Source organism: Ammospiza nelsoni, chromosome 3 (assembly GCF_027579445.1).
Source record: "Ammospiza nelsoni isolate bAmmNel1 chromosome 3, bAmmNel1.pri, whole genome shotgun sequence".
Taxonomy (NCBI): domain Eukaryota; kingdom Metazoa; phylum Chordata; class Aves; order Passeriformes; family Passerellidae; genus Ammospiza; species Ammospiza nelsoni.
The window spans coordinates 69,710,751-69,722,234 of record NC_080635.1 but is presented as its reverse complement, the minus strand read 5'-3'; the positions used below and the strand labels follow the sequence as shown (position 1 = coordinate 69,722,234).

The 11,484-nt window shown below is 42.8% G+C and overlaps 1 long non-coding RNA gene across 1 annotated transcript; it reads right to left on the bottom strand.

The window, feature by feature from the left end:
• Positions 1-259: 259 nt before the first annotated feature.
• On the bottom strand, positions 260-9,612 carry LOC132071191 (uncharacterized). Its single transcript, XR_009418079.1, has 3 exons — positions 9,565-9,612; positions 5,605-5,742; positions 260-4,692 (listed from the first exon to the last, which is right to left on the bottom strand). It is a non-coding gene; the product is annotated as an uncharacterized LOC132071191 (long non-coding RNA).
• Positions 9,613-11,484: the final 1,872 nt, after the last annotated feature.

The following is an 11,484-nucleotide window of genomic DNA, read 5'->3' as shown; positions in this document are numbered from 1 at the left end:
AGCAAACGTCTGCATGCCTTTTAGCCATCCTGCAACCAGCTAGTACTTGAGTCAAGCATTTCTGCCACATTCTACTGGAAGTCACAAGGAAATGAGTTCTTTGCTTGAAATCATCTCATGAGATGTGCAATGAGACAAGACATGCGGCAGGTTATTGTGCAATTGCAGCCTTACACCAGGATAGTCCAGAGCATGGCACAGGGAAAAAGGGCCTATTTTTTGACTGCAGTGGGAACTCAAAACACAGAAGAGATAGGGATAAAATAAAGAAGTTAAATCCTTTGTTTTATTGCTGCTTTCCTCAAGTGGATTCCATCAACACCATCTCTGCTTGGTTGCTGTGAAAAGTGCCGTTACAGAAATCTGCCACTCATTTTACTTTAAAGATTGATCTTAGCATTTGTTTTCCATCACAAACAGTTTGAATCTCTCCCCATTCCTTGAACCAAATCTTTATGTAGTTTCTGGTTGACTTAGGTGCCCCTAGGAGCAACTCCTCACAAACACATCCAGAACAGAAGTACTTGAAGCACAGCCTGGAAGGACCTTTCCTCTCCTTCACTTGGTTTTAGACAGAGGCCAGCCTGTTCTTCTTCCCTTAGTGCTGAGTAGCTCTTGACAAGAAAGAGCTGGTCTTTTGGTGGAGTATGGGGTCTCTGCTTTCTCCACAAGTCTGCAGACACCAGCAGGTTTTCAAAGGGCATCTGCCACTAGGGCTTCTCTTGAGACTACTCAGGGTTTGTGAGACAACACTGTTCCCTTTGCTTCTTAGCAGCTGGCCAGGAGTAGGTGAGGGCACAACTCAGATCTAGATCACTTATGTTCACAGAGATTTGGTTGCAAATATTAAGAGGAGTCCTACACAGAATTTGTACAGACCCAAATAAACTGAGCTGTCAGAGACACCAGCTTGCTCTGAGCTAACAAGGCCTGACAGACAGCGTGCCCCTTCACACCATGGCCATGGCTGCAGGACACCCTCCAGGAGAAAGTACATCACCACCAGCTCTGCATGAACAACTCTTCAGGCTGCACAGGCACAGCTGGGGAGGAAGGCAAGGTCTCTGAAGGTCTGCTGTCAGAGCTTCACCAGCAATAGCAAATCTCATACTGTCAGCTCAGGGGTCTTTGTGTTACAAACTCAAATGGGTTTCAAGTTCTTAGCACCATGGTTCTAAAACACATATGCCCATACATAAAAATTGTCTAGCTCTAGCACACTAGAAAAATGCTAGGTGTAGGTTACCTTTCAATAAAAATGCTCTTTTCTTCCTGAAGAAATATCAGATGTGATGCAAATGGTAAAAAGGGCTTTGGACAGAAAGGGGGGAGATTTTTTCACTTCTGTCCTTTAAACAAAGACAGGAAAAAAGATAGTCCTAGTTTACTTTCCTCCTGTGTCATAGAATCATCTTGTCTTTTTGTCTTTGGACATAAGTACAAGGCTACTGTCTCACTGTACTTGTATGTTGTAATTTAAATTAATTGCACTGTTGATAGTGACTGGAAAAAAATCCTCCATCCATTAGGAACATCCTCCAGGGAAATGTATGTGTGCCTAAAAAATAGAGATTACTTTTGTAAATAAGAACAACATTCAATTAGTTATGGGAGTCCCATCTAATATGATGAGGAAAAGGCAACTCAGAGGCCACACTGATATTTGATATGTGGTACACTGTGCTCTGACTTTGAAGGTAGGCCAGGTACAAGAAAAGAAAGAAGCATCTGTTATCAATCCTTGTGAAAAAACCCAATAAAATTAATTCCAGAATATGTGTCCTACCAAGATGCTGGACTACTCCTTCCATGGAATAGCTCCCATGTCTTCACCGAGCCACTGTCAATCATTTATTGCTGGTCCAACCTCAGAGGCATCAGAACATCTTATTCATCAAAGCTGTCCAGATTTTGTATGCCAGCATAAATCCTGTTTCTCAATTATGCTAAGTAGGTACTACGTGTCATTGGACCTAAATCAAGGCAGAAAATTGTATTCCTATAAATCATTGTTTGGGAAAGGTATAATTAGAGGTGAAGTCATAGTATCTGAATGGCACTAAAATGAAGAAAGATGAAGTGAGAATGATTACTTAAAGCTGCCTATTAGCTTGGAACATATTAGTATTGCCAGCAAGACTCATCTTTACTTTCTCTAACAAGACACCAGGTTTTTTTGCCAGTGTCATTCAAGGTGCCTTTGAGCACATAGGTGTGTATTTTGGCATTATGTAACTCCATTTGATGCTATATCTGAGAAAACCGCTCCACCTAAATATGTGGTACACCACCATGACAGACATGTTGATCAATCAAAACTGCTGCCAGGCAGTAAGAGAGCTCAGAAGGGTAATTAACCAAAACTGAAAGTTAGTAGAAACACCAACATCTGTCATGCAGGTAATAATAATAATTCCATTTTGGTGACATCAGTATGATTACATTGTGTCTCAGATTCTTATTATTCTCTATATAGCCTTTTGTAGAGAATGCTTTCTAGAACTCCTGATGGAGAATCAAGTTAATAAGCTGTGATCATGGGAATTTTTTGAATTAGCTGTTAATGGTTAGATTCTTTGGCCCACGTTAGGGAAGGAGTAAGCAGTGCAGAGGGCGTTGTTCTCCAAGGAGCTCAAGGCAAATGGAGGAAGGAAGAGTGCCTCTGAGGATAGGCTTTACTCACCCTTCAGCTTTGAGCATCCAGGAGCTGTGGGAGTCATAGCTGTGAAGCAAATGTTCTCTGAATCACAGAGTTACTCAAGAGACGCAGTTCATGGTGCACCCTGTCTGGTAGGCTGAAACATACCCTGGGGACTAAAATGTCTCTCGGAAAAGAAATCAAAATGTTTGTAATAAAAAAGGAAGTAAGGTGACTTCAAAATTCTCCAAATGCTCTGTAACAAAATTACTTGCACTTCATTTTGACCCAACATGGTGGCAACTAAGAGGGATAGTGGCAGACTTGATAAAAACAAGTAGACACAAATATTAGTGACCTAGATGCATATTTGGAAGTGACTCTGACTGGGGACACTTAGAGCAAAACATATGTCTGAGAGGAATGTGCACAGAGAGGAATGTTACTGTAGCAATTGACTGGATAATAATTCAGGAGCTCTACTGCCTCCTATTTCTGGTATTAAGATTATTTCCTATACAGAACAGGAGAGCTACTAAAGCTATCCAAAGTTTTCACAAGTGCCTGTGAAACTTTGGAAACTAAATGACAGGACTCTTGGAGTTGGAAGTCCAGAGCCAGGTTTAGCAGGAGCACTCTGCACTGATTTTCATGAGACCTGGACTCACACAGAAATGGAGGGGGCATCAGCTAAATCATTTAAGTCCTCTTCCAATACAGTTGTACAAGCACTTCCAAGACCCAGCTGACTCATGCTTGGGTTGCACTGTGCTTGTGCAATGCCACACATAAAGCTTTTATTGAACTCCATATGCATCTTGAAAATACACTACTCAACCACGCTTAGACATGATTTTGTCATTTCATTGCAGCCTCTTTGTCACTCTCAATTCTTCTGTACTTCATTCTCATGCTTTTTTAAAAAAAGAGTCTCTGTTTGACCAGTTTTTGCAATATAAAAAGCAATCTACGCTGTAACTTTTTTTGTAGCTGCACATCCTAATTGAAAGGCAATTCTGAGGCAAGGATCTTGTTCTTCGTTTTTGTCAAACACACACAAGTGCTTTTTAAAGTGACCTGGAGCTTATATCAGTTGCAGTACTAGCAAGAAAATTACAGGGGCAAATAACAGCTTCTGGGATTGAACTTGGCAGAGAAGTCCAAATGAGGTTAAATGTGATTTAGTGTCACACTAAGCTCTGGTGTGAAGAAAATGGAAACTGCACCAGCAACAAGGAACAAGAAAGATGAGTTATCTGATATTTGCATTTTTTCTTACTTCCTATTAACACACAACTCCTTATTTGAGGAAAACATTTCCCTCACAAAGTGCCTTTGTAGTAGTTTCAGCAGAGAAAAATAGAAATAAAAACACGCTGTAGTTTTATCTCCATGCAAATCTGCAGAAAAGTCCTCACTCTACAATTACCTGCAACTCCACTGGATAGCACAAGCATGATCATACTGGGTCAGAGCAAAGGTCCATCAGCTCAGAGTCCTGCCTCCCACAGTGATCAAAAGCAGACTCGTGAGAAGATTACAAAAATCTCCAGAACAAGCATATGATGGTATTTCCCACTGATGTTCTCACGGCCTCCTCAGGCATTTCCTCAGCCAGACATGACTGCTGAATGTTTAATCTTGGTAATTTTTTTTCCATGAGCCTGTGCAGGCTCCCTCTGAGTCCTATAAACTTTTACCACCTGCCGCACAATGCAGGAAGAAATCCCACAGCCTAATTACAGACTATGTGCAAGAAACACCTTATTATTGTTGTTATTGTTGTTGAGAGCTGGATACCTGCTGCTCACCTTCGCACCTTAGACTGGAAAAGACTGTGAGCAAACACTCCTTGTTTATCCCCTCACCTTGACTGACAATTTTACAAGGCTCCCAGTTGTACCTCTTGTTCCACCCAGCAACTCTTCACCAACCATGTGTCTCCTTTGGGAACCTTCCAGAGTTCTCTCTCCTTCCTCAGGTGGGGACCAGAACTGTGTGGGCTTGTCAGCACAGATTTATCCAGTGGTGGTGTTCTTATAATTTTTTTTTTACTGAAAGGGAATCAATTTTATTTTCTTTTTATCGCCACTGAGATGAAATTTTGACAGAATTATCTGTTGTAATTTTGAGATTTTGGTATTGCATGATGAATGCACTGACATGTAATGATCAAGTCAGAGGCTGTAATTTTATATATTGGGATTGGTTTCTTTCCCCCAGGGGCATCATTTTACCAACACACTGAGCTCTCCCTTTGAAAGGAAGTTCCACTTTTTGAAGTATGCCTTCTTGCTTTAATAAACTGTTTAATCCTACTGTTAGGCAATGCCAGCATCCTCTCACCCCTTCTTAGGGCTTTCTTCACATGTGGTATGCATTTCTTGAATGCTTCCAGTATGTCCCCAAAAGGTCCCCATGCCATCTGCCAGGACTGAATTCCCCCAACTAAGCCTTCTGATTTTTTTTTGAGCAAGTATTCTCCTTTTTATGTAGCCTCTTATTTTGAAATTGCCATAAGTGGGTAAGTTCTCTACCTTAATAAGTACGCTTATGAGCATACTTTGATAAAAGAAATTAGAAGATTAGACATAGATCCTACAAAAAAATAAAAATATAAACTCATAAGTCAACATCTGTGGCAGCCACCAACCTACCTGATGTAATGAAGTATGAATCAGAACATAAAGGTGATATAATGCTCAGGCAATAGGACAGCTGTACCAACATGATGTGTAGATTTCCCTCAGTGAGGCATGTAAGGATCTTCAGCACTTTTAGTTAAATAAAATTAATGCTTTTAAGTGAAAGCACATTAGAAGGCACATATCATGATCTTGGAACAGACACCATGGACAAAATTTAAATTCATCTTTCCTACATTTTTTTTCTTTGTGAACAACTGAAAAAAGCATCTATTTACCAAAAAGGTGCCAGTCCCATCCCCAACAAGTTGTAATTCTTACCATAATTGATGCCTGATTGCTGCATCAAACTGCAGAAACACCACTCCTCTGTAAATGGCTAACAGCTGGGATACTCTGCTGAGATCCAGTAAACTCTGGAAGCTGTAAGAATTTTCTGTGTGTCTTGAAGTTCAGTCCCTGCAATCTCAAGAAGAGTAAATTTATCAGGTAAGGTGTCATAGACTGCACATAAAAATATGTCAGTTTTGTAAACTCATTTTCCCTCCAGAGGTTTTGTATTCAGGACTATCTCAATTTTTCATCCTCCCCTGTGATGGAGAAGAATCTGTTTAGAACCCCCTCAGCATTACAAAACCAAGCTTTAAGAATAGAGATTGTGGCAGGTGGAGAATTATGTGGATGCAGTAAAGTCAGGGAGGAAAAGGCATAGTAATAGAAAGTTGCAGGCAATTCAAAAGAACGGTTCTTTCACTGGCCTTTCCCATTAAAAAGTTAAACATTATAAAATCCAAGCAAGGATGGTGGTAAATTCTCCTAACTATCATGTTAAGATTAGGTTTGTCAGACACAAGCAGAATCATGTTCAGAGATGGCATTTTGCTTACTCCAAAGACCTAAACTAGATACTACTTGATTAGGGATGAGAAGGACAACATTTCCAACAGTTTCTTAATGAAATACTTTTTCAGCTCAATCATGCAAGCTGCAGAATATTTTCCTTCTGAGGCTCCAAAGTTTTTTATTCCCTCTAAGCGTAGGGAAAACTTCTCAAAGCAATGGTTCTGTGCAAGTCATTATCCTTGCAAGAGCACCTGCTCTTTCTTGGTGCTTGCAGGAAGTGTGCACACAGGGCTTGACGGGCTCCCAAGACAGCCCTGGCAGAAGTGATTTAACTCAGAACTACCTGTTATAGAAACCCAATGTTCTCTCTGTCAGACTGGAGGGCCTGCCATCATTCAGGGAAGTTAAATGATCTGATTTGGAGGAGAGGGAAATTATTCCTCAGCAGCAGCCACCAGAAAGATCTCTTGGTTATGAGCAATGGAGTAAAACTCTGCGCAAAATTGTTACAAAAAGTGTTACAGAGAAGCAGAGCATTGCCCATATTTTCTGTTTTAAAAGTGTAGTAGCTAGGCACATGTTAGATCTATTCCTCCTACATCTGGTTATGTGGTTTCTCGCTGATCATTGAGCTCAGCCTTTTTGATTGTTTCAAAGCTCATTATGCATGCTAATTTACGTGAGCTTTCTCAGTCATATACAAATGAAGTTACTGATATGCACTTGATTGCACAATGAGTGCACACCACAGAACAGGAAGGGCTTTTTGTCAGAGAAAATAAACCCACTTCAAACATCAAACATTCATAAGCACAGTAGTAAAATAAAAGCTGTAACAAGTATTTATGATTCACTGACTCCTTTCTTCCTTCCAAAATGAAAATTCAGGAAGATAAATTCAGAACTGATAATAAAAATCTTCCTCACATAAGAAGAAAAATACATAAAGGATAAAATCTGGAGATATTAAAAGACCAAGCTGGTCTTTTATATATTTTAAGTAATTATTGAAGAATTTATTGTTTTTATTAAACTGTTGTGATAAATTTTTCATTTGGTAACAGATACCAGGACAAAAGGAAAGCTGTGCAGAAAAACTTTTTACTCCTGTGAGCAGCACCAAATGTACAGATAATGCAAAGAGGGGCATTTCCTAGTGACAGGAAAACAGCCCAGACACAGCACTCACACCCACAGAGAAAATGGTACACATGAAATGCCATGGTTTGAAATTCCAGCTCCTTATACTTTGAGAATACTCCAGGGGCTGAAAAGCAGAATGCCAAAAGAGTACTTCAGTACTTGGGATGGGATTATCTGACTGACCTTGGCTGCCTAATTATCATACATCAAGTTTAATTGGGCTCCTGCAATCTCAGGCACCTCCAAAGGGACTTTCATCTCACTCACAATGAATACATTTTGGCTGAAGGTGTCTTACTTTGTTAGAGTGTCCTGCAGAGATGTCCAGTGACAGCAGAGGTACCAAACCTGTGCTGAGATGTCACACACCCCCTTGCTGTTACCTGCTAAAGGAAAGGCAGGCAAATCCCAGGCCTGCAGTCATTTGACTTGAATAACGAGCCAAAGCTCTTAGGGAAACCAGGCCTATCTGTCTCCTTGCAGGATGACACACACCTCAGCTGTTTCACCCTTTGGAAAGGAGAGGAAATGACACATTCACTATAGCAACCTCAGCCTGCCATTTCAAATCTTCTGGTGAAGAGAAACTCATCATAGGCTGATCAGATGGTTTAACAGGTGCTTGCTAAAGGTGGAAGAACAATTTTTGGACCATGTTTTCTATTCCCTGCAGGAGCAGACCTCCCAGGCCTGGTGGGTGCATTGCTTTTCTGTGAGATCATGACAGATCTGTGATGCTGTGGAAACACAACAGCCTTCCTCAAGTAAAATGCAAAAGGAAAAAGAAAATAAAAAGGATAAAATTTCATCTTGACTTTATTCTTCACTTGACATCAATTTCCTCCTTTTTCCCCCTTTCTCACTATCAGCATTTTACACTCTTTAGCACCTGGAACCATCTGCTTAAGCACTCAGTATGGGTCACTTTTCAATCCTTTTGGTCACTTCCCAGTCTGGGGTCAGGATTTAGGACACAAAAGCAGTTTGGGGAATTTCCTAACTGAGCACAGGCCAGGATATATACCACATGGTAAAACGCATCCACCATTTCTAGGCTTAGGTGAGGAACTCTGAGAGCAGCCTGCAGACAAGACAAAGGCACAAATAAAACCTTTCAGATGACTGTCCCCAAGTACACCCACCAAAGTAGCAAATATTTTTGCTTCTTGGGTCACAGCTGCTCCCAGAGACCAAATAAGACCTTGCTGGGATGGCACTGGGGATCCCAGAGCAAGTTCAGCCACTGGGTTTTGTTGAGGTTCTGAGTATCACTCCCAGCTGTCACCATTCCATCTAATGAAACAGCTTCTGATTAAGAAACTGCTTCCCCAGCATCTCTTACAACTGCTTTCCTCAGTGTTCACATTTACTCAAACAGACACAGCCAGCCTTCCCTCACAGTCCTTTCTCCCAGCTCCCACATGCCAGGGCCCACCAGGTGCCACATCCCTCCTGTTCCCTGCCTTACATATTTCTGCAGAAATAAGTCAAGAGGTCAAAAAGGGCCTAGCTGAAAATTTCAGTGTGCACAGGGGCAGGGAAAATACTACACAAACTGGTGGGCTGGAAAAAAATCAGAAACTTGGAAAATTTGGCTTGGTTTTGGTTAACTTACATGTGACATTTAACCTAAAGGACCCTTCATTTCCATTTACTTTCATTTCTACCTAAAAATCAAGAGGACCAAGGAGGATTCCCTTTGTTCCCTCTGCCTGGCAGCCCCACCCCAGCATTGCCTTTTTCCCAACCTGTAAATGAAACTCAAAATGCTTTTAGAAAGGAGGCAATGTAAGAGCAGATCTTTGTTTTAATGTCTTTAGGGGCAGTTATGGAGAGATGCCCACAAAAGCCCATCCTGCAGGGATGAGTATATTTTTACAGGTTGTAGGAAATTAACATAATAGATAAAAAGCATCAATTAGGAGGACAAGTACTGATGCAATTCCCCCCCTAGTCAAGCCCCTTCTCTGGAGTCTCCCCTTTGGCATAGCTGTACTTTGCCCATGAAGTGTGTCTTGAAGAGTTGTTCTCAGCCTTGGCTCCCAGGAAGAACCAAGACAGCACTGGGGCCTTGTACCCCATGAGGCTTGGAGCTCTGGAATGTGTTTTGTCTTTCTGCCTAGGGAAAGGCCACAGACAACTACTAGGAAAACAAGTCACTAATACAGTAGGCTACAGAGCTACAAATGCATGTGCAAAGAATACAGAGGAAATACAAAAGGAAAAAAAGCAAAAAACCCAAGCAGCATCACCAGGACCAACCATTGTTGTCATCATACTGCAGAAGTCCCATACCTTCTCGGTGATTTCTCATGGGCGTCTCCTTGCAGCACTGACTCTTTCTTCCTCACAGCACAAGCAACAAACTCCAACTCTCTCCTCACCCAGCTGACCCACTCTTTTGTGGCACTCGGCTTCTTACTGGACACAGCTGTGGCCTATTAAGGGCAGGCCTCTTCCTAATCTTTGGTGATTAGTACAGCTGCAACTCCTCAGGTGTGAGACTACCTTCTGCACTATTTTCTTACATTCTATCCCTCCACAAACCATCATGGTGAGCTGTGAAAAGTAGCAATCCCTTGCCCAGTCCTGTTGTTCTCTGACACTGCTTTGGGGTTTTTGCTACACTTTAGCCTGATGCCCTGTGTCTGCCAGGACCCCCAGCTACTTCTGCTTCTGCCACTGATTTGGGGTCAGGGCTACAATTCAATTCACAGCCCCAGGGGTCTGCTCAGCTCTGCTGTTCCAGCTGCCACTCTGAGCTTCCTGCTGCAGTCTCTTTAACCACTGGGAGTGGCACTGAAGCCGGCTGCACCCCATGAGTTTGCAAAGGGAGCCACGCTCTCTTTCTCCCTCATGACTGAGCCGTCATTACTGCCTGGTGTGAGGCGGCCGCCCTCGGCCCGCAGCGCCCCCTGCCGGCACAGGGGAGTCACCGCAACTGCCATGCCCGGCCGGGAGCCAGCAGCGCCCCCGCTGGCTGGGACCGGAACTGCACCGAAGGGGGAGCGCCTGCTGCAGGCGGAGCGCTGGGACCGGGTTTGCGGCTCTGTTTGTGCCGCTGCTGTTGTTGCTGGTTTTTTGCCTTGTTATACACTACAAACTAGGAAAAAGCAGTTATTCCTTTTCCTATATGTTTAGCTGAAAGCCCCATAAATTCGTAATTGTAATAATTTGGAGGAAAAGGGGTCATACGGTCCGTTTCAGGATGGTTCCCACTTTCCTTGGCAGACACCTGTCTTTTAAACCAAGACAGGAGAGAGAAATGTTGGGGTAGCACCATGCTACCCTTGGTGTGCCTTTTATAGTTCCAGTCTCCCTGAAGGTCGAAGCTTTATAGGTTTTTAAACCCTAACCCTACGTGGAGCCCTTTGCTAAGGCTGAGGTGCTCAGCAGCTGGTTTGTTCCACAGAGCAAGGTACAAAGGGAGCAACACTGGGGCAGTGCTGTGCTGACCTTGGCATGCTTTCTGTAGTTCCAGTGTTCCTGGAGCTCTGGGCTTTGTGTTTCTTTCAACCCTTACCCTAAGTGTAACCCTAACCCTAAGTGAAGCAGTAAAAGCAGCCTTTTGCTGAAGCTGAGGTGGTCATTACATGTCTGGTGCCAAGGAGTAGCAGCACAAGGTGTGGAGGCAACAATGTTGGGGCAGTGCTATGCTCTTTCACAGCAGGCAATCTGCTAAATGTTCTGGATCCAAAAATCCTGCTGTTTCCCTCCTCCAGATCCCCATCCATCTCCTTTCACAGATAAGAGCTCTCCAATTCCCTCTCTGTGCTCTGTGCTGACCTTTGTGTCATGCCACCAAGTGTTTAAAATGCTGCTTGATTAAAGCCATAAACTGCATTGAGGGATGTGGCTTGCTAATGCCTCCCGTTTCCAAGAGCACAACAATTGTCTGCCTTGGCTCTCAGAAGCACTTAGCAAAGCCATCATCAGATACCAGGGAGAGCAGGGATAGGAGCTGGACAGAGCTTCTTGGGGTATTTGATAGACATGTTCTTACCAGTGACCAAATTTCCCTGTTTTATGTGCTTGACCCCCCTTTGTTTCTTCCCCTCACTTTTAGTTTTGTGTTATTATTAACTTGGAGAGACTGAACCTTGTGGCAAGGCAGGACCAGCAAAGAAGAGACAGACAATCCTGACCCACTTGTAGGTCAAGTGGGGCTGAGGTAGTGAGCTGAGACTTAACCACATTCTGCATGGACTAGGGACA